The sequence below is a fragment of the Pseudomyrmex gracilis genome, unplaced genomic scaffold, assembly GCF_002006095.1.
Source record: "Pseudomyrmex gracilis isolate BER0280 unplaced genomic scaffold, ASM200609v1 scaffold_49, whole genome shotgun sequence".
Lineage (NCBI taxonomy): Eukaryota > Metazoa > Arthropoda > Insecta > Hymenoptera > Formicidae > Pseudomyrmex > Pseudomyrmex gracilis.
In genome coordinates, this window is record NW_018020633.1 from 484,438 (window position 1) to 509,709 (window position 25,272).

Consider the following 25,272-nt stretch of genomic DNA (forward strand, 5'->3'; position numbering starts at 1 on the left):
TTTCTTAAAAGATCTCGCATTCTCACGAGCACTTTTCACAGAATGCACTTAACAATGTTAGCGTTTTTTTTTTTTTTTTTTGAGTGACAAGTTCTATATGTTTATGTTGCAGATATACTGAAATATCGTTGGTACATGTCGCCTCTCACTTACAAGTGTGATGAAGGTAAACCTGTGCCGATAAAGTATTGAACAGAAGTGCTATCATAACGCAGTCTGTTACATGCGCGTCAAGTGCAAGCAGGAGATTTCTGATAGTGCAATTGTATCTTCTGCTAAATACAGTCGATTCGTAGAAGTGAGATACATGTGACGTAAAAAAACCCAAGTGACGCTGATAAATTAACAATCTTACTCGATGAAGAGTTTCACGTTTCCAACGCACGTACGGCAATTATATTCCATTTGCTCAAATCAATGAAAAGAGAAATTTACTTTATGATATTAATACACGAAGAAATGTACGTAAATATCATTATTCGAATCGTATATTAAGCAAAGTTAATTATTGGCTCGCGGCAAACAGGTTGCGAGAAAACTCCGAGACAATAAATCCACTGTAAATAAATTTATTCATGAGTGTAATTTAAATGAAAATAAAACCAATTCAGAAGAAAATTCGCTTAGCAAAGCCATGTGTCTTTTGGAATATTACTTGCGGGATAATAATACAGAATAAAAGCGGACAACCTGCGAAAATTGGCTCGGGACATAAACCGCGATTATTGCGAGGAACATCGTACACCGAACTACGCTCCCGAAATCAAGAAATATTCCCGTAGGCCTCATCCAATCGCCGCGCCGTGCCGCAAAAGTCGGTAAAAATAAATGTCGCCAACCGCACGTGTATATATATATATGCGATGTACGGCGATAAATTAATCCGACACATTGCCGACCGCGTTCCTCAGCTCGTAGTAACGCCGAATCCGTGGTCTTTCTCCCCTGCGCCACTTATCCATGATTTATTGAAATTATATCTCAACACGCGAAAAAAACGTTTTCCGTACGTTACGTTCATGGCTCGTTTCGCGTATTCCTCCTCTCTGTTCGAAATCAGCGTGGTGATTATTCTTTATACACACAACTCTTGTATCTGACGATATTAATGGCTTTATCGGAGAAAACTTAGATAGATCGCGGAAATCCACGCTCAAACACTCAATTATTGTTTTGAGCGTAACTCGAATTGAAATAAATGTGCTAATTATACACAACGACAGTAATAATATAAAGTGATCGAAAAGATTTATGTACGTCTGTTAAATATACAAAAATATTTAAGAGTCTAAAATGTGTCACGCGCGTGTCGCGTTATTAACGTGCCAATAATATAAATTCAAAGAAGATACAAATAATACAAATTGACAGAATTAATAGGCAGTAGCGTCTCGCTAATATCCAACGTCGTCCATTCCGCGGTGGCTACTCCAATCTGAGGATTATATACAGCTCCCGTAGTTGCAGTCCGATTTACGTAGAAAATGTTATAGCTGTGGTTGGTGAGCACACGCTGCACTTATACACGATCGAACTGGTTTATCGATAAAGGCAAATAGTATATTCTGGAGTTTACGCCACGTACGAACGAAACAGGCAAATGAATAAACAAACCTGTCTAACAATATAAATGTACAAAGAAAAACGAAAATATAGAAAACAAACTATTTTAAATCAACTATTAACAATTTTGAATATTATCGAAATACTCGAATCCATTAGATTACATTCGCACATTCGAGTTCGAGTACTCAAATTCGAATTCATACTCAAATATTTGGACAACTATAATCGATTTTGCGTAATTTTCTTCGAAAACATTTCTTGAAATTTGTTTTTCACAAGTAATTCGAATATATCGGTCAACGTGTTAAGTAAACGTTACGTAACATCTATATACATATGAGAGGTGTCAGAAATAACGCATGAAGTTCAAACTCGAAAAATAGAGAGACGGAGGAGAAGGTGCGCGTGAACTTGGCGCGCGGCACTACCGTGCCTTTTGATCACCAGACATCGAATCGCACAGCCAAGTGAATTTCGTCGATAACATCAACGAAGTTATATAAATACGTCAAGCACTTAGAAGGCCACTTTGACCACGTCGGCGCTTCCGTTCAGCAGCTGCCAGGCCCTTCCTGTTTCTCGTTTCCGCCGCATTGACGCTCTCCAGATCGAGATAATCGAAGCTCGTACACAGACCGTCGCTTATTCGAACGAACGTATCTGGGGGTGGCTCGGACGGTCGCCGAGAGGGTACCGTTGTATCTTGGCGCTATTAGCGCGAACAATACCGGAACCAGTCTGGGATGTATCCTGTTCTTAACGCCTCTCGCTTCCCTTCTCTCGCGCTTGGTCGGCACCGTCTCTTCCTCTCTTCCCTCGTTTTCTCTCTCATTTCTGTCCCTCCTTACGCCCTTCTCGCGTCACCGAAGAGCCTCGAGTGCCCGATGCTTTTTCTCGCGGGCAATTTATCAAGACTCTCCGATGTTTTTGTATCTGTCAAAGTATGGCGTATATATTGTATATGTAGGTACATATATATATATATATATATATGTGTGTATATATATATATATATATATATATATATATATATACACATATATATGTATATATATATATGCTTGTATATAACTATACATCGAATTCACTGTCGTGGTAATGTGCAGCCGCGATGAGAAAAGAGGCTTCTAAGCGCAAATTGTTCTTGCGAAGAATTACGACGATTCGGTCGTAACTGTTACAGAAAACATCGCAACACGGAGCAGATTTGATACATCGTTGCGATGTGTTACGCATCAATGTCATTTTGTTATTACATCTAATGCACGCCCGTTTGTTTTTTTTTTTGATTCCCAAAATCAAATCGATTAATTGTTTGAGAAATCGATACAATTATCTATACAACTCGTTTATACACTAAATTATAAAAAATTTGCGAGTACAAAGAACGAAAATGTACATAGTTTTTATTGCACAATCTAAAACGTCTATTTCCATGAGACGAAACAAAATCTTTCTAGAAAAAGAAAGTCAAGGAGTTTACATTTAATGAAACGTTTTTGATAAAAGTTGGTATTTGTTCGTGGATTTAGCGGTGTTATTGATATGCGACTGGCGGACGTCACTAACAGGAAGCAGCTTCGAAGTAATTTATATATTTTCTTTCGTCCGATATTTGTCATCAAAGAGTGGCCATTAGTAGAAGAGCAGAGCAAAAGAAAGGCCTCTGGGAGACACAGCGGGAGGCATTAGACCGTAGCTCCCATTAGCTCGACTTGGTTTTTCTCTCGAAAGGGAATTAATGACCGATCTCTGCTCGAATTCAACCAGCGATAGAACTGAATCGTCCGTATATCTCCCATTATCCGTCCATCGCGTCTACTGTCTTACGTGATCGTTGTAATCTCGCTGTATAATTAAGACTTAATTCATGATTTTCCTTCACTCTTTTTCATATCCACGCATTCTAATTCAATTACGGAAACTATTATTAAAATAAAATGTAATCTCGCTCGGATATAGACCTCTGACTGTCCATTAATTCCAAATAGTCTCTGAACTTTCTGTTACCGGATGATCAATCATACCGCGGAAAGAGACGTCATGATATACAAACGTCATATCTAAACGCTACTCCACGAAGCTATAGGGAGTTAGTCAGTCGTTCGCACTCGCAGTTGGGAACCACGTGAGTGGCACGTGACTAAGAGGATGTAGCAATTATATCTCCACTTCATCCTCTCCTCAACCTTCACTCTGCACCACCTCCACACGACCAGTATTGCCTCTTCTTTCCCATCCCGTTCATCCTCCTTCAGCACCTTCTCCTCTCTCCCTTTCCTCATTTCTATCTCCGGACATGAACCGCCTTCGTGGCGCAACAATTAACGTAACTTTGTATTATCAAAAATGACCTTTCCCCGAAGTCAAAAACTGGCGGCTGCTCATCAAAGGCAGCCGCAATAAATTCTTATTGCCGGGAATCGAGGCATTTACGATTCTTTGAACACCAAATGCTCTTTATTTTATTGCTTTGTTTTTTTTTTTTTTTTTTAATCTTTTTTATTAATTATTAAAATATTTTCTTGTATCGTTTATTCCACAGCATTCAAATGTCTAGACTCAATTAAAAAAACCGATGATGTTTTAGAGTATAATTAAATTTCTTACTGTAAAATATCTCTCCTATATATCATTTAAAAAAATGTTGATTGACGATTTTTTCAAAAGAATATCGAACATAGAGTTGTAAAAAGAGATTTGATGAAAGAAAAGAGAAAAGAGATATTGTTTTCAATTTCTTCAGTTCAACCGTCGAAAATCATAGATGCATTTGCCATGCATATGCAGCTGAACTCGTTCGGGCAAGGTGGAAGAAATGAGATAAGAGAAAGAGGAATTATAAGAGGCAGGTGTAGGTGGTCCTCGTGGTCATTCCCCCGAGAACGTATTTGCGGGCCGTTTGGGCCGTCCGATCGAGGCCTGATCTCGGGAGCCTTGCACTTATACGGTAGCCGAACGACCCTAGGAAATCTAATTGTTGGTCTTCGAGCAAATTACAAAAATAAACACGTCCGTGGATGACGGTAGGGAGCGAGCGGGGATGAAGGAGTCAGAGGATAAGGTGGAAAAGGGTAAGGACACGAGGAGCGTTGAATCGAGGACCAACCAGCGGTCGCCGGAAGTTCCTCCTTTTTTCTGTCTCCTTCTCTTTTTCCCTTCCTCTCACGATCTCCGTTCGACTCTCTTCCACAGGGAATGGAAATACTAATTTTGCGGAATACAGTGGCCGGACTGCGGTGAGCACCCATTGGAAGACGGTGGTGTGGGTCGTGATTACCTGGAGATAATTATAGTCGACGTGAGCGCGGCTTATAGAAAGGGGTGGTATGGGCTTCCCCCTCCCCCCCTCCCGTTTGTACCACATCCGACGTGCGTTTACGTGTGCGTGTGGGTATCACGTGCCTGATGAAGGTCTGAGGTAAAGTCATCTTTGTAAAAGCGCCACTTTCCGAAGGCTTCTGTGCAACCGCCAGTTACTTCAAATAGAAATACGCGATTCATGCGGACTTATTGTAATTTCATATAAATTGTATATAAACAACATGCACAATGTTTATTTTAAAAGAAACTGTTGATCAAATTTAATATACTTAAGATTAGATTCAGTTTTATTTTTTGCTGTCATCAAAATAAAAAAACTATCACAAAAATGAACAATTAGTATAACGAAATGCAAAATTTTCCGGAAAACCGGCGACAAAATTGCAGCAAAGTGGATTTATCGACAAAAGACAGAAGAGGCGGTAATCAACGACAGACAGAAACCGCAAGAAGAACAGAGAAGACGACGAGGGGAGGTCGTGAACTTGCGCACTTCGAACGCTTGAATTCATGTCTTTGTCTCTTCGATGAAGGGCGCCGCGGTAGATATCTCTCGGGGTATATATGTGCGCGGTTTGAGGTGGAGGCACTAAATCAAGGCCCCGCATGCTTTGGATGGCGTCTAACAAATGAGCCAATGACAACCAGCTCGGCCTGACTCCGCTCTCTCTCTCGCTCTCTCTTTACGTTTCTCTCTTCTCTATCCCGTTTCTCTCTTTCGCGTTCTCTCTTGCTCCCGCGGGAACAAAACGATAATATATTCGAGCGCGCGAGAGAGCACAGACGGGATCCGGACGGATCGAGCGGATACTATATATGCTGTTTCGAGGCCCACGTGGTGGAAGGATGATCGAGGCTAAAGGAGGCGAAATAAGACGAAGGAAGACAGAGGAAGATCGCGGACGGTACTGATGGTGGCGGGGCGGGCGGGAATGAAGCCTTTTACACGTCACCGAGAACTAATACCCCGACGCACGCTAATGACGGCCAATAATTTAAAATATGAATTTGTATAAATCACCGGTAATCGTTAATTTCTCGGAATGTTAGATCGGTCCGGTCCATCACGCGGCGGCGCAGGGCGACGGCGGTCCCTGCGTCTTTGAGGTCCTCACGGAGGTCATTTATGCCAGGGCTTCAGATTAATTGGATTAATTAGGCATTACTGTGCCCCAGGGCGCGCCGGTGCATTAGTCGGCAACAGAGAACGGAGTCCTACGAAGTACCGACGAAGGCCTCTTCGCGACCTTCGATGGGGGGATCACCCCGGGAGGATTCGCGGGATCTTTGATTTAGATCGACCTGCTCAGGCGACCTTCTCAATTCTCGGAAGCAATTTGTCTTCATCGCTCAATGAGCGTCCGCAATTTTTTGCGAGATTTCATCAACTCATTTTCTAGCAAATGAGAGAGGAAGTGAGCGGAGCTATGAAAAATCTCGATCTGCGCGGCAGTTTCGCGGAGAGAAATTTAGAAGTAACTGTCGCCGCTGTATAGATATAGAATATGAAAAAAAAAAAAAAAAATTCTCGTAACAACGATACAAGAAATCAGAGACAAAATGTTCGCGAACAAAAATGAACATCATATTGCAATTAAGCATTAAAGTCAAAAGCTCGCTCTGATCTCGCGTAAAGTGGTTCGTCTAGCTTCGCGCGACACAACGATCGTCAAATCGAAAAGAGAACTGCGCGAGCGGAGACCTTTTTCTGTTGCATGGTCAAAAGTCATTACCGAGCAACGAAATTTGACATGGTTTTTACTCTTGTTGCGCGAGAGCGCGTGAGCGTTCGCCTATAATTATTTCCACATCTATCACTCCGGTCCGGCAATGGCCGGCGCGGCTGCGGCTCGAAGATTGAAGATCGGCTCTCTCGAAAAAAATGAGACGCGAAACCGGGGCCTCTTTCGAGCAATAGCACTGCCGGTGGGGAAAGAAGAAGAAGAAGGGACCCCTCGTCTATATGTGCCCCGTCGTCGACTGAATGCCAGTCGGTTTCCTCTTGTTCGACGACGGCGACGCACGAAAGGCTTCGATGACGTATGGTTCGTAGAAAGAGAAGAAATAAAGAGGGCAAAGAGGAGAGACGGAGAAACGTACCTGGAGATTGTCCTCGGGTCAGGAGAAAAAAAATGTCATTGTACCGGGAGGAACGAACAGTCATTTGGCTTCAACGGCTTGACGCTGGCTGATTCTCTGTGCTCACTACCGATCCATTGACGATCGCTCGAGAACCATTAACAATTTAGCCTTGAGTTTATCTCTCGTGAGAGACATTCAAGTAGATGATACATACATATATATATATATATAAAAGAATCGCGTGGTCGAGACAAAAACGATCAAAAGATGCTCGCGTTTCAGTTTCTCGCTAGACAGTCGCAACGGAAGATTGAGCTACTTCGCGTTTCCGCGGAATCTACATGGATACAAAACTATCTATAGAGCCGGGAACTCTGATGTATTTCTGAGGCTTGGCGAGCAGCCACCATTATGCACATGATAATTAGAATGCGTTGGCGCGTGTCTCTATATATCCGCGCGTGCTGTACGCGTGCTATGAGTTAGAGCGTCGCAGCTTTGCTGTTTACCGACTACTCTTTCACTGTCGACCGGACGTGTTGTACAACGAGCTGCTCGTTCTTTTTTTTCTTTTTTTTGAGTAATTAAATCAATATTCGCGAATTCTCTGACTGACGCGTATCCTAGATCAAAACTCAAGAAATCGTTGAAATTCAGACTCGATTGCTCGAACAAACGAGCTTATACGACGAGTTCGCTCTGATATATTTTACGTTAAGTACGGTCTCCGAGAGACGGCGGGGGATAATGCGCGCGTCAAGTTTTAATATCGAGTTTCGGTATCGAATGCCGCCCAGAAAGCCGGCCGGAGATAAAGGAGGAGAAACGATGTTCTTACCGGTAGAAAGACTCGGCTTCGGGGCTCGGAATCATCCGCGCAGACAACGAGCAACGGCGATATCTTGTTTCTTTAATAAACGGAAACGGAACGTAATCGTATTATTTGTTTCTACCTTTAAGAATACTACCCTCATCCTAATACCCATCTCGAACCGGAGAGAGAGAAAGAGAGAAAGAGAGACGGAAACAACTCAATGTCGAGGAATGTGCGAGAAAGAGAGATAGAGAAGAAGATGGGTGAAAGATCTCCACCACCAGAGAAGATGGTGGTACTGAGGAGGGAGGGGAATGGAAGGAATATTTAAGAAGGTATTAAACTCCCCCTTTCCTACCGTCGCGCTTTCTTCGCCGTATAGATGAGAAAGTATTAACATTATGCTATATTCGCGGCTGTTCGATGAGTTCTCGAATGCGGAATACATCTTGTACGAATTTCATTTCCACAGTTATCATTGACTTTTTTTATGGAAATGTAATAACGTGCTTGATAACGATTCGACCAGTCTGTACTTCGAGCACGATGTTTGTCGTACCGTAGTTTATCGTAACAAGAGTTTAATTATCCGAATGTATTCGAATAATTGCAAATCAATTCCTGGTTTCGTCTTAATTCGATGTTGTCGAGACGCGACATCGTGATTCGCGAGCGAGAAGAAGTTAAAAATTGTGGGTTATTCGCCCACGCATGCGACCATGTGAAACGTGCGGACGGGTCTAATGCCGCGGTGACTCCCGTTATGATATTCTTTATCGGGAAAAGTAGCCGCGGAGCAAAACGTCCGGAGAGAGCTGAATGGAATACCGCGGTGCGTCGGGGAGTCAGGTGCCGGGGGCCCAAAGAGAAACGCATTAACAGGTGTTGCGCTCGGGGTAATAGCCGATATATCATCGCCGGGCCTATCTAAACGAACTCGTATGTTCTATAAGGGGAAAAGGCATATGTGCCGGAACGCAGACAATATTTTAAGAAATCTCGAAGATCGACCGCGTGAGAGACATTGGGAGAGTGATTGGATGCGCCACCAGCTGGCGGATAGGCTTCAACTGTTCTTCGTGAACGATATGAATGATGCACGCGCATAGCCGAGACTTCGTAACGGACGTATTAATCGTTGCACTTATAACGGTAACGATAATGTTTCACAAATGAGAATCGATTAACATCGGCGAGTTCATGAAGATTTTTTAAGGATCTTCCGAAAGAGGAAAGAGCCACGTGTGTAGCTTTCGTGATATTTTCACCGATTCGTCGACAATTCGGTTTGCAGGAATTGAAATAAACTCCGTCGCTGCGAATCATCCGTTATCCTTAATTATTACGGGCATTACCGGGAAAGATCCATAAAACGCGCGTCGCGCCGTATATAACGTCGCTACCGCGACCGAACCGATCTATAACACCGCCGCAACAGGCAATGTTTCATACGGAGATCATGAGCAAGTAACTTCTACATTACGTAGATGCTTACCGGACGACCTTACTGGCCGGTGGCGGCAGTTAAAAAGATCCTCGGGATCAGGCTCAGTTAACGATTACAAATTGGGTGCCCGATCGGTACCTATTCCCGGATTAATACAGCAATAAATAATCGAAAGCTGATTACCAGAAGCAGCGCTGCTTTATATTCAACGTTGACAACGTGAGACGCGAAGAAGCAGCGGGACCACGCTCGAGAAGCAAAGAAAAATTGCAAAAAGAAAGAATCGGCAAGAAGAAAAAACGAAGATTCAAGTAGGCAGAAAGAAATGGAGGAGAATCGATATTACAATGTTTTAGATGTTAGATATAAATGTGTGTATCTCTCTGCAAGTCACGCGTAAACAAAATTCTACAATTCTTAATTCTGTATAATTAAAAAAAATTACAAAATCCACATTATATATCTGTAAAATTACGTAAATAATAGTTTTTGTTGTCGTTAAACTTGTTCAATCAAAAAGCAAGCTCTGTATCGAAAATAGATACTGATCTCTTCGTACTGTCAAACTATAAAAAAGAAAAAAAAATGAAAAAAAGCGGAGCAAAAAAGTGCAAGCGCATAGATCGAAGCGACGATTTCTTAATACTCGGCGTATCTTTTGCACAGACGCACCGAGCTGGTTTTAAGTTATATACCAGAAGGAACGTAAAACTCGTAAACGTGCCCGCGGCCAACATATTACGCGCATTAATTCGCCGTGCTTGACGTAGAAGGCGATTCGTAATACGCGAGCGGGAGCGGAGGCCGAGGGATACGTCAACCGGAGGTGGGAATTGAGCATGGGGTGTGAGAGGTGGGAAGAGGTGACAGAAACGAGGAAGAAGACATTCCTGAGAGTACGATCCTAGTTTATAACGAGATTGGTAGGGCTATACGTCCGATACGCGCTGCGTATATGCGCGGCGTTGAATTTCTCGGTAATTATAAACTTAGATTTTCTCTCCCTCTAGTAAATACATACACATGTATATATATATTCGTGTCAAACCTGTGCGATAGCAATTTACGATATTAAACGAGCAACACGCGAGGATAAGAAAGAGAGGAGACAGACCCGGCAACAGACTAAGACGTACAAAAAGAGACCGAAGGGAGGGAAACGGTCTTTGTGAAGACATTTAAGGGCCGCGTATACGTTATAAATGATATCGTTATACCCCTACTTGTTCGATAGAGGAGACAAAGAATGCAAGCCCGTCTAATTCAAACAAAGACACTCTGTGTGACGGTCGAACCTCAGCGTCACGGTGCCGCTTCAGCGGATGTTAGTGGAGCATAGGCATTTGTAATACCATGGAATTAATCTGTGCCCGCGATGGTAATAATAAGGAAATGTTTCAATCCCCTTGATGTATGGTGCACCATTGCCGGTGCGTTCGTAGTAGGAAAAGGGTCTTCGTTGTTCAACGCGGTGACGGTTGTCGTTGAAGAACGATCAATCTCGTCAACGAGAGTCAAGTCATTGGGATCGGAGATTCTTATGTGACGAGATAGCGTCAGTATAGGGGCAACGGATGTGACAATTTTGTTTCTGACAATTAAAATGTACAGATATTCTCGAATTGAGATTTTAATCTTTTTACATAAAAGTTAGTTTTAATAAATAAATCTCGCACTGTGTATTTTTGCGGGTTAACAGTTGATTTTTGTTTTTGGCAACGAGTTTGGCGTTTACACAGTTCTTGGATCTGGACGTCGATTAATGCCAGTTTTTTTTTCTTTTCGTTACATTGCCCAGGTATTTCTTAAATTACTCACGGACGTCTCGCAGCCAAAGATCTCGATCTCTGTGAGCGCGAACGCTTGTGTCGGATTGCAAACAAACGCGACCACGGGACTCCGCAAACTAATCCTAATCTCGCGCTACCGACAAATCGCTCGCCATAAATCCAAGGCCAAGAAACCGAGTGCCAAGACGCTCCTCCGTAATCGAAGATAAACCGCCGCGCTCTCCCCATCTTACCGTCCCACCGAGCGCGAAAAGCAACTATCGTACGGTTATCAAAGTCGAAGCAGAACGCTGGAGCTACGGGGGGGCGCACGGTAAACAGAGAGAGGACACTGGCAAGGGATGATGTGTCCTGGTAACTTATCCAGATAAATCAGAAATGCCGTCGAGCGTGTTGCACGTGAGTCACGATGGACGTTCGCGCGTTTACAACGATAAAAGATTTAAACCGGATGAACGGCGGTTAGGCACTTGAATTACGAGGTCTTGTACGCGGCGTGCGGAAGTGGAGCTGTGTTTCCTAGCGGCGCCATTTCTGCGACTATAATGGCAGGTCGAAGGCGATAATTCACGCACTATATGGCCACCAGTTGCGGTTTTATAGAGACAAGATTAAATTTAATTATATGACATTCCGCCAGTAAATGTGACCGTTTCGATAATATATTTTCCATTAAAATACACATATTACCCGTAATATATTGTGCCTGTAATAGAAGTGTCTTGCAAACCGCTTCAATACATGATTTAACTGTTTTTATTTTTTGTGTTTTTTATGTGCACCGCATTTTCAAATATACAACATGTATCTAATTTTAACGTGCAAATAATTAGTAGAATAATATGTACGTGATGATCTGTGTGTGTGTGTGTGTGTGTGTGTGTGTGCGCGGTAGCGTATAGATCATTCTCTTCGCGCACAGGACTTAGGTAGTTTGCACCCTTCCACGCAACGTAATATTAATATCTCTAATCATTCACCAACCCCTTTGCACCCTTATCAAAGGATGCCATAGGCGTCGCTTGATACGTGTTATTCAGATTTATCCCATTTGCCTTTGGGACCATATTTATCCGTAGAACAAACCGAGTACAAGGTCCGATAAAGCGTTCGTTTTGCTGGAAGGATTAATGCTAAGCCGCAAATGAAGGGTTTTGACTGTGTTTTTTTTTGTCTTATTGTTACTCTCCCTGCGGTATACGACAATATACGACGCTCTCATTGTAATGAGTACATAAATCTTCAGAACACACAACAGATACTAGATACGAATTGAATAAATCAATATCTTATTAGTGGTTCAACAATTTGTCGTTTTGTTTTTTAAACATTTCTCTCTCTCTCTCTCTCTCTCTCTCTCTCTCTCTCTCTCTTTCTCTCTATTTTGGTGATTCTTTCTCTTTTAAAATAACGTATTTCTTGTAATATATAATATTCCCGTAATGTTTGCGCAAAGAAAATACGATTTCAAAGGAAGTGTGTGTTCTCTTCATATTTTTCGAGACACAAGTTTGTTTCGTGGCGTCCTACTTTATTTCCTGCGAAAAAATATGGAAGGACGAGATTAATCCCAAAGTGCAGATACTGTGCATATTACAGGACGTTTCCACGCACGTATGGATCCGCACGGCTGACTAAAGGACGTTGGTCAACATGATATCACGTTGAGCCATGAACGTGTAACGCCGACTCTTTAATTTTTAACGGACTCAGCATTTTCTCTCCCGCTTACGTAGCTCGCGAAGGGGTGGCATCATCCCCCGTAAAGGCGCGACTGGATATCAAAGTCGCTATTTATAAAGAGCCGGCGAGAGAGCGTACGAGCGCGCGCGTACACACACACACACACACACATGTATACGCGCGCGCGCGCACAAGAGTTTCGCGTGTATATCCTCGATAATACGCATTTTCATACACGTACACGTAGACGCGCGAGGAGGCGCGCGAAAGAGGACACGCGGAGGGACCGGTCGGACGTATTTGCATATAGAGAGCGTTAGCTAAGGGAAATAGAAGCCGAATACGTGACAGCCTTGCTCTGGGAGGCGATTCTTCGCCGAGAGACGGACACTTCCTATCAGCGAGTTCATTAATAACCAGACGAAGCTGGCCAAAGGTGAGGAGGGTAGCTAAATGGCCGAACGTTTCTCTATAATCTCTCGCCCTCTTCTCTCTCTCTCTCTCTCTCTCTCTCTTTCTCTCTCCCTCCTTCCTCTTTTCCCCGTACTCTTCCACTATCCCCCTCCGGCCCTTTTAATGTACCATAAATGATCCTTCGTCTTCAGTGCAGACCTTATCTAGCCAACACACGGGGAAAACTCCGTAAGCCATTAATGCAGCACGATAACAGCTGAAAAGAAAGCGCGCTGATAAATCGCGAAGGAATACGCACGCTCCTCCATAAATTAACAGTTGCAGAAGAGCGCTGTTCGGTCTTTCTGTTTGTGTCCTTTTCTGTTTATAGCCCTCGGGTTTCGCTGTCGTTGATGATGAGTGCGAGTTGTGCGAACGAGCTAAATTGAATTCATTCTCAAAGTGGAAACACGGAACGAATGCGATAATCGATACTCGTGTGGAAGTAACGAAGCGATGGGAAGACAATCAAATTGTTCGACGGAAGTGCAGGTACATATGAATGATATTGGAGCGGTGGTAGCAGCTGGGTGGCGCAGGGCGCACCTGTCGACCTGTACAAACAGAAACAACAGGTAACAGATAAACCGTTCTTTATTCTTTTCTCTGTTCTCACCGACCCCAATATGTTGCTCGTCGCTCGATGCGCGCTATTGTTTGCACATACAATTTTGATCTTGTGTGCATTTCCTTCGAGATTGTAATATTTGCCATTGGTGAAGACGGAGACAAATGAACGTCTATATATAAAGACATTTCAATATAAAAAAATTTCAAAGAGAGTTTTTTTTTGGAGATTCAGATGTAATTGATCGGGGGGTTTCAAACGAAATATATAATAAAAGTTCTCTGCGAAAAACAATAATTATGAGAATACTGTGAGAATTTGCTCTCGATCTTATTTTTATCTTGCCAATTGCTGTGAAATCTTCGCGGGAGAAGTAATGCGTGATGAATCATAACTCACGAAAAAAAGCATCTATGACCCAGCAATCAGACTCGAGGGCCATCTTCGCTCCAGGGGTGTCTCTTCTCTTAGACATATAACCGGGTGGTTCTGTTTAGAGTCGCCATAAGTCACAATTAGGTCACGGGTGGGCAGAGGGTGCGCCGAGTCTTTCTCTGTCTCTCTCTCTTTCTCTCTCTTCCTTTCTGAGAGATGTAGGTGTACGCGACTTGCGCTACGAAAATATCAGGCGTCTTGGATAAAACTGAAACATTCGTGAAGAAAGGAACGGTCTCCGCGGCTGACGCCAAACAAGAGAAAGAAAAAGAAGGACGGAGAAAAAAAAAGAGAGAGAGAGAGCTCGGTATCTTTGGTCTATACTGATTTAACACCAGTCTAATTCGAGTGCTCGCGATACCTAAGCTATGTGTGGCCGTCTATAACACATAAATAATTACCACTTAGCTCCTTTGTCGTTACGTTGCCACGTTCGTACCGTCGCCCGGGTCGTTCCCTTTGTTCGCGAGGAACCGTTTACGACCGTAAGATTTATCGTCGTGGAATATCGCGCCTGTCGCGCGGTCACCGTGCCGGAATCATCATTAAAGATCGATAATTCATACGTGTTATGATGCACCCGGGCCGACTGATAAACAACGACCGGGCTTTACTGCAACACAGTGAAATATTTTAGTGTCGCGCCAAAATAGTTCCGCCGATTTTAGTGAGGAGGAACGTACACGCGTGTTTCTAATAAAACCCAATGCAACTTTGAGCGACGCTTCTTGACCGAGCGGAATGTTAATCGCGTTGTCACGCTACTTGCTAAAGATGAGCATCGTTCAATCGCGTTTTAAATGTCTCGGACTCGAAATTGTCGACGCGCGTTATAAACCTAACGACAATGTTGTTACGACAAAGGCGACACGGTGCAGAATGTAAACACGTAAATCTTCGATATACTGACTATTATTACGAGAATTCGATATATAATTTTACTCACGTATTCGAAACGTGAAAAAATTGTTGCAGATCGCGCTTTAAAGCATACGTCATGCGTACAACGCGACGAATAAAATCGGCAGTTAAAGCGGAAAAAAATTTCCACGATCTCGTGTACCGGTGCTGGGAATAATCGCGCGGTGAAAAATCGAAGTGGACGTTAAGATAGAGCGCCATTCTGTTATCTTTACGGCCGAGCGATTTCAGTCTGGCGTATGACCACGATCGCGGGATCGTGTTTTTGCGCGTGCATACGTAAGTTTAGAACGCGAGGAAATGACCTTAGGTCTTTCAAGGTACACAGCACTCTCCGTCCAATGAATCCCTTTCTTTTTCCCGTAAAATACGATGTTGTTTTACGATGTTGTATTATAATTATTTTATTATCGCCGATCGTAAACGATCAAACACTACACAGCGGAGGTAATAATATGTAGTAAATATCTTTAAAGGACACGCGGTGCCCGGGTGAACGTGTTAAGACGTTATCGCTATTAAACAGCGGGACGCGTTGCCGCGTTCCCTGCTTGATCGATGGATTTATATGGATTTATTTATGGATTTATTTGTTCTTATGTATTTTGTGAGCGTTGTATAAACACGCGGCATTTCCCGCATGCTGTATTTTTCAACGAACTCACAGCTATGACTTATAGCTGCTCTTTCTATTCAGCTGTCTCTTTAATCGAACTTCAATTCTCTTCTTGATTCCTTCGATAATAATAATAATAATGTTAACTTTTCTCCTAAGTATTGAGAAAAATAATAGTCGTAATGTTCACGTAACGTAAAAATTGATAAATTTAATACAAAATATATAAATTGATTTTAAAAAATATATCCACGAATCGTCGAGAAGACTAGATTGTCATTTTGAATATTAAAACAATTACATCTTTCAACAAAACGCTCGCGGACAAATCGATGGCTACTTGTTGATGCAACCGTTACTAAGGATCGTTAAATATCAATTAAACGTGTCACATGTAATTAACCCTCGAGACTAGCACATCGAAGGTTGAATTCGTAATCAGTATACCCTATGGACCAAATTATCGCGTAGCTTCGTACACGGTGCGCGACTTCAATATCGAAATTGCGTCTTCACCCCAGCGGGATAATTGCCTTCATTTCACATATAATCCGCACAATTCAGCAAAAGAGATTCCATTATAATAGCAGATCCGCAATCTACTGAAGAAATTACTCTAATCATTTAAAAGAACTTTCGTAATTTTGACCGTGGAGAAATATATAGTTATAAGAATTGTAATTACCAATCTTCCACGAACGACGCGCGCTTATAAAAATTGTTAACGTAATTTATTTTGATCTTAATATAAATAAAACATCAAAAATTGTTACAATTTACGCGTGTAATATCCAGGTGAATATATATATATATATATATACATATATATATTCTTACATAGAGAAAATGTAGTTGAAAACTGTAGCAGCAGCAGAATATCGTGATGTCATTAGGGATAAGTGCGGTTGGTAATACTCTTTTATTTCTTGACCTATATTTTTTTATTTTTTATTACACACACGAATTATGATATTCCTCGTAATAGCGAGACAAGCTCCCCACTTCGAGATCCCCCGCTGGAGTATTCACAATCACGGATTTGATTTGGCCTCTGCGAGGTAATATAATGTCTCTAACGAGAATGTGGTGTAAGAACAAGGATAGAACGGATAAGAAAAGAGGGAATGAAGGAGTAAGAAGAGGACGGTGTATAATGATATAATGCCAAACCAACACAGTCTTGGCTCGTCAGTATCTTTGATTAGAGGCTCTATCCTCCTGATTTGCTTCTAATAAACCCATAAAACCGCGCCGGAAGATCAGACTCCATGGCGGCTTAACGGCCGCGGTGATTCAAAGGCTCATCGAAGGAGAGTCATCATATTTATCGATATCTTCTTCGGACGGAGTGGCTCACGAAGACGCACGCAAATTGACTGCGCTGAATTTTCATTTCAGTTGTATCACGAATAAATTCAGAGAGATTATATCTGATCTAAATGTTACTCTAGATGTTACTCGAATGACAGAATAAATACATAGATATTCGAGTAATGAGGAGCACTGAATATTCCGCGCGCACACACACACACACACACAAATTTATGAAAAATATTCACTACGAAAGTTCGATACGTCTGACAAATATGTCGGTAGCACGCCGGAGCGTAGCGGGATCGCAAGTTTTCTGAGCAAAAGCAGCGAAAGCAGCGCGGAATCGCCAAATCGGCTAATATACAAAGTTTTCGCATCATCCGCCTAGCTATCTCTTTCGACGCTTATTAACTTCCGCCGGTGATTTCTGCAGCCAGCGAGAGGTATTTTTGATGTATGTAACGCCGCTTTCGAGCCGTCAACTCCGGTCTGCTTCGTTTTCATCTTCTGAAGATACTCGTCCGCGTTTCGGCAATTTGAAACGAGAAAAACAACATCAAATCTAATATTTCGCATATTTGACGCATTCGTCGCGTTACGTATAAAAACAATTCTCATGTGAAACTCGTTTGACTTCTTCTCTCTCTCTCACTCTCTCTCTCTCAGAAATTGTATAATAGTTACCTACAATCTATTAAGATAAACTTTTTCGCGCAAGATAGTAGTGACTTGTTAGCTCCAATTTCTTATAAAAGCTAAACTAACGCACGAGAGAAACTCTTTCGCTGTTATTAAGCTGTCACGCGATTAAAGCCTCGGTCATTATAGTGTGACAGACGATATCAGCCAATCAGCCGTTTCCGTTTCCTCTCCGGCGAAAGTTACAGCCGAGTCAAGTGCATTTCCGCGCTTTTAAACCCGTGAATCTCACACGACTACTTCAAGTAAACGAAGAAACAAGAGGACACGGAAGGATCTTAGTTTAAACTTAACTTTCCACTACCAAAGCTCCTTCTTTTCATCTACTTTTTGTTCTATTATGTCCCGCAATACAAACAGCGAGGAGTTAACGAACGATACTCTCACTCTCGGTAATAAGATAGTCTCTACTAGACCATGCGTCTCATAGTAATTACATTGCGCACAAATGCGTGCCCCATTCCGCGTAATCAACGTGTGTGCCAAGTGCATCTTATCTTTTTTTTTTGTTTTTTTTTTTTTAATCACGTCTATATCTACAAAATCACACGCTCTGACTTAACGATTCCAATTCACACTTTGCTATTTGTAATAATGTGTCGAACGTACAAATCACACACATTGCGTTCGAAATCAAATTTGACTACTGATTTCTACGTAATACTACGTAGAATGTCTTGAATCTGTGATGTGCCGAAACGTGAAATTCTCAATGCGGTATTTATTATATTACACAGCTCGCGATGCATAAATCGGCAGAGCAACTTATCGAAACGACGTTATGATGTCACGATGACATCATCCGCCGACAGATCTGCTGCCGCTGCATCGGGCCAGAAACCGGCCGACGCTCCAGACAGGATATTGTCGCGGCGCTCATTCGCTAATTGATCCATCGTGGTGTTTTATTTAACACTAACGGCACGCGGTTCTCAATCTGCAATCTAAAGTGTCATTGACACACACACTCTCTCTTTTTCTTCTCTTCCTCTTTCTTTCTTCTTATTTTTCTAAGTATTTTTACAGATACGATGTCGCATGTACTTTAGACCAATATCAGCTTCATTGTAAAAACAAGATTTTTATTGTAAATCACAAATCAATTGTAATTTAGCAAATCATGTAAACAGTGAATGATGTGAATAAGTAATCATACTTAAGCGTTGTTCGAGAACCGAATTACTTTTATCGATGAAAGAATGGAAACACACATTCACACAGGAATAATATAATTTTATGTTTTTTTTAGTAAACACATATGCGTAAGCGATTGATATCAAATTCTCGAGACACGTATGTTTCAAAAGAAACACACGAAACAATGAGAACCGTTTCTTCGAGGCAATGATATTAATTCATAGAGTTCATAATCTATTAGTTATGTTAGCGGGCAAGCGTTAACGAGTGTAATGGCAGCACACGCCATCTACGTGTCATTTAACTCTCCGACACCCTCACACCATCGATGATCTCATGCCGCGGCCGACTTGACTTGACTTAATTGTTTGTTATCATTACTGAACGCGTGCTATTGAAATTAATGTTAATCCGTCTCGGTTAAAACATGTGCTCACATAAAAACCTGCTTCCGGCGTACGAAGTAAACATGCTCGATAAAATTAAGCTACTTGTTCGAGTAACTTTCCACGGTGAGCGGACACCTTCTCGTAAAACAGAGAAATAATTTTCAAAATATTTAATATTTATGATATCGTTACCGGCCAAGTTGTGTCTGTCCTGTAATAATTAACATTGAACACTGTCGAATATTATTCAAATTTTACCCGACACGTGTTCAAGTATGCAAATATGTATTTAAATACGCTTGTATTCAGAATTCGGATATCTGATATTGTACATATTCAATGAATAAATATTTGAATACACACATAGAGATTACAGAGACTGTGATTAACTGAGCTATGCTTAGACAATATTGGCAGCGTTATTGAATAACAATACTCAGCTTATTGTTTATATAATTTAATTGTCATCTTAATGACTGATTTCGACTTTCGCAACAATTCATTAAATCAGATATCGATACGGTCGTCTGGCACAGTCCAGTGCGCGAACATGCAAGTAGATAAGATCGGACAAAATATTCGAAATTATCAGCAATAAAAGAAGTAAGCACCGCTCGTTATCCCACGCATGATCGTAAAATACTTCCTTTTTTCTGCATCCTTCACCGGAAAAATTCAAAGTCCGTGAAGACGTAGTTATTTATCGCGGCGAATACGCTAGATGGAATTAAGCGTCAATTACGGATTCTTCATTAAAATCCTGTAACTATCTATAATTACTGAATTATTAATGGGAGCAACCGGGTATGGTACTTATAGCAATGAGAGATTATGGAGATTATTGCCGGAGATGCGTTGTAACATGTAAGTTACGACCGCGTAAGTTATGACCTGGTATCACGACAGACATCACATTTCTGAAATTTTTCGCTCGCCAAAGCGTCTCAAAATGTGTATTACAAGAATTTAAGATCGGTATCGTCGATAATTAACATTAATTAAACTTTTCTCTCGCCACGCGCGACGTTTTTCGAAATAACTATTGAAGTTGCCGCGTGCGAATAAAATTGTGAAAAAATGTCAGATTATTGCATTGCCGGGTTGATTTGCTCGGGGCGATTGTTATCAGTAACGTAGCGGCATTGTATCGAAAGATAATGGATCGCTTTCGCGGTTGTCGAAGTCCGTTAAACGGCTCATCATGAATTTCACAGACCGTTCGTGCAATCTGTAATAATATCGATCAACGGGGTAGACACATAAGTACTATCGGCCGTATATCTGGACCGTGTCCGATTCGTAATAAACTGCGATCAAAGAACTATCTACGGCCTTTGCAGATAAGGTTGTACATGCAAGTAACCGCGAGAGAGCCGGTTTTCAGCTAGTAAACAAAAGTGTATTATCGCGCCGCATTATCTTTCGTTGTGATTATGTCACTCTATAAAATTTATTACCATGAAAACGATCCTATGATAATCTTAATAACTCGCGATAAAATAGAAGCATAGTGCCAATAAGGCTAATTATACGTATCATTAGATAAAATTTATATCTCTTGAAAAATTGAAAAAAAGTGTACATATATTATTGAAATTATATATTTACACGATGCTAATTTACGTTGGAAAGTTTTGTGTAACTTAAAACCACGTTTCTAAAATACACGTTTTTTTGTTTATTTGTCAATTTGAAAGAACATAATCATCACTTCACAAAATATTTATGGACGTACATGATGCAAAACAAAAATCATATAAATTTGGACGACTGTCGCGCACGATCAAATAATAATGCGAGTTCCGTGGGTTGATGAGTTATTGCCTACAGGTCAACGACCACATTATGCCTTGTCTCTTACTAGCTACATTAAATTAGAATCGTTTATCGTCAATCAATGAAAGGAAGTCGGGATGACCAGGCAAGGAACATCGGATTAACAATAATGTTTTACTTTGGCCGATGTTCAATCAATGAGCGAGATTTGAAAACAATACTTTTTATATATTTTGTGTTTTAAAATTTATTTATACAATACATATTACACTTTAACGTTCGTGCGAACGACGAGAAGAAACTATGTAAAATCAGAAAGTTCTCTTTGCAATTGAGGGACGAGAATTTGGCGGTGCCCGCTCTAAAGTGGCAAGTAACGACTGCTGTCAGAAATATGACAGACTGTCGTGTATCAAGCGCGCTCGTAACAGGCGCTTCACGAAGCGCTCGTTACAATCCGGTCTTGTCCTGGTACACGTTGCATTTAGTTGGGACCACCCTGTATTCGCGAACAGTTCTGCCCACGTACTCAAGGTACCGTCCTGCCGCCGCGTGAATATTTATACAGCTATTGTCCCCGAATCTAACGCCGATAACTCAGTCTAATTATACCGGGAGAAGAATGGATTATGCACACCGAAGGAAAGAAGACACGGACGAGATCGAAATTTGTCGATGTGTGTTTTGACAACGATATAAAATATCAATATCTTCTTATATTAAAAAAGGCATTTGGACCGAGAAGTGCGCGTTTGGAGTCGAATATATCGCACCTATTGTTGCCTCTTTTCCGCGTTGCCGATTGGTTGGTTGGTTGATCGAGAGAGTAAATAACAAAAAGCGATTTTGAGACAGTTCGTCGTATATGTAGAGAAAATTAAAAACGTAACTAAAGTCACTTGACAGGAAAGAGTAGAAAAACAACATGTAAAAATAACGTGACTGTAATTTATATTATATATAACATTAAATAATACATATTATACATATAATTTATTATATATTCATAATATTATACTTTATATTGTATTATATGTATTATATACATACTACAGAGTAATGTCACTGACCTCGGCCGCGCGGCCTTGGCGGGGTCATTAACCTCGGCCGCGTGGCCTTGGCGGGGCACTGACCTCGGCCGCGCGGCCTTGGTGGGGGAGGGTCACTGACCGCAGTCGCGCGACCGCGGCGGGGTCAGTGAACTCGGTCGCGCGACTGCGGTGGAGTCACTGACCTCGGCCGCGCGACCGCGGCGGTGTTACTGACTTCGGTCACGTGATTACGCTATATATATATATATGCGTATGTGTGTGTATTATATATAGATATAGAATATTACATATAATATATATAATATTCTCTTTTGTACCCTTTTTCCTGTCACGCAACTTTAGTCACGTGTTGTTTTTTCACTTCTCTCTCTCACTATTTTTTGAGTTTGATTTTCATGCGTTATTTCTGACATTTCTCATATGTGTATTATATAGTTTATAAGACGTATATACTATCTGTCATCGCGGTGACAGGTTGTGTTCACTGACAACATGTTAAATAAAAATAACAATAGCGTGCCCGTAGCGCGCGTCTGTGTTGTGCTAGTAAATAGAAACAACGCGTATAAATTTGTGTGATAATTTGAATAACACTCTACGATCAATTCGACAGTAACTACGCAAATTGTTTTTACATTGTAAATTATTTTTAGTTTCGTAATGTTGATGAGAGATTTTAAAAATTAATCGCAATTTACAACACGCGTTTGTTATTTCGCAAAATAAAAATATTTTATATGCAAAAGTATATTTGAGAAATCAACAAAAAATTGTGTTGAGCATATTTTTACATGTGAAGTGGGCTGTTCTATAATAACGCTTTATCACGCACACGCGATACTTTTGTACACGTCACCTTTGGTAGGTTGCTGGCGTAAGGCGACTGAATGAATGAAACGGCAGAGAGAGAAACGGAAGAGCGGCGCGGGAAAGAGAAACGAAGAATGGTCGCGACTGTGAATAACAGCCGCTATAAAATAAATGTAACGAGTCGTTCGATAGCAAAGGGCTAATGAGAATAGGTGCGTGCAAATGCCAAGAGACAACGCCCCAATTAACATAACGCATCACATGCGGAGACTTTTATTTATTTATATTCGTCTCTGGAGAGAGGCGCGGGGGAGGCGGCAAGCTGAGTTTTATTTATGGCCTATCAGGTTAATTAATAACGCACGACGCTGTCCTTTATGCCTCTCGTCCTCGCTCTATCATCATGAGCCTCCTTTCCGCTTCTCGACTCCGGTCGGAGCTTAGCGTGTATGGCGAATGGCGTGGAAAAATTAATTCGGTCATTAACGAATCGCATTCGTAATAGCGCGACTCGTGCTCGCCCGAGTCCCTCGGGAGCAGGACGTGAAAGGATGAGCGCGGTCCCGCAGGTATTCCGGGAAATATCGATTAATCAAACGAAGGGCGAGCACTTCGCAATCAGTGTTAACAAAGTTTAACGAGCTTCCTGTTATCGCACGCCGCGATAAGTGCGTTTCGTTGATATTAGTCGTTGATAAACGCAAACGTAAATAGTATAATGCGAATTATTAGCGTCATTTATTTATAGATTTAGTTCACCGGCGTTACACAGTTTGTCACTGCTTTCCGCACGTAGAGCAGAGTACACGCGCGTACATTATTACTAAGCGGGCATGTATTAATAAGAGCTGTTGGTTTCCTAGAGAGACACTTTGAATTCAACACGTGCAAGCTAATGTAAAGGAGACGTTTTACGAGACTTTCGCGTATGGCGACCTTCAGAAACGCGCTAGGTCGGATTATTAAGAGAGCATGAGAACTCTTTGTTTTATATAGAGGAGTTTTCTGAGATTTAAAGAAAGATGGTATCCTTCGCGACGCGGTGGAAGGTCAGCCGAATTCAAACGACCCAAAGGATTCTTCTTTTCCCGAGAAGCAGACCGATCGTGTTACACCGGTCTTTTGAGACTGGGTGCGTAATTATCCCTCCTCCAAAAACCATAGAGATCGCGTTACATTGTTGGTTTTTACAAATTAGTGAAGACATCATCTGTTTTCGCCAGCGCGGCATAAATTATTCTCCGGTTCTGTTAAATTTATACGTTTCGAAAATGTGTTATCCACATTAATCGGACGCGGCTTAGCACGAACGTTATACACAAAATGGAATATAATATGCAAATATAATTAATTATCAAATGTATCGCGTTTATATCGGCGCTCCTGTAACGACATGCCTTAGCTCATCGCGACCGCTAAACGGTATGGTCACGCGATTACAGCGTTCGCACAAACGACATCAAAAACGCAACTTTGCCATAAAAGAGATCTCGAGATAAATTCCATGCGTACGTAGTTTGAAATCCTCCACGACTTTGTAGCCAACTTAATCACACTTCAGCCGAACAATGCAAAATCGCTGTGCGAATCGCACTCGCAATTCCGTGCGTACACGTAGAGTTTGTACATACACATATTGAACACAATGGAGGCGCAACCGTTGGGTCCGAGAGAGGATTCTCTTGCGACTCTCTTTCCTCTCTACCTCCACATCCTCTCTTTCTGCGGACTCTCAGTATAATGTTTTATGGCGGCGATCAGCCGTAGAAGTATGAAGTGTCGATAGAGCGAGGCAGAAGCGAAGAGCGGCGAAGATCAAAGGGCCCATAGAGGCCGCGTGGTAGCTCGGGACAGGGCCCCCTTCTTCCCATCCCTCCTACATCTCATTCTCTCGTCCCTTACCGCGCCTTCTTTCCTCATCCTCCGCTCCTTCGCGCCGCCACGCTCTTCGTCGTGGTCTCTCCTTTAGCTGTCTCCATCTCGCACTATTCGACCGACGCTCTTCCCCACGACCGAGCGAATGATTTCTGCGTTTGCTGCAAGTCTTTCCTCTTCGTTTGCTCCTGATCCTCCTCCTCTTTCTCTTCCAACGCTTCTTCTTCATCTACGTCTTCTTCGTTCGCATCCGTGATTGGCGCGGTTCTTCACGACGATTCTGTGATTTTCTTCGGCACTCGGGACGGCAAATCGTGTTTTCTGAACATCGTCCGGAGATATTAAACCTCTCGCATTGTAAGAAGATACGATAGAAAGCGAATATCGTAATGTCAGGACGCGATCAGGCGCAAAAAGAAAATGAAAAAAAATAATCGAGAGATTATTATCATTATTTTTTCTAGAAATACCGGTTGCTATTAATCTTGAGGCTTAATTGGCGATTATAAAAAAAAAAAAAA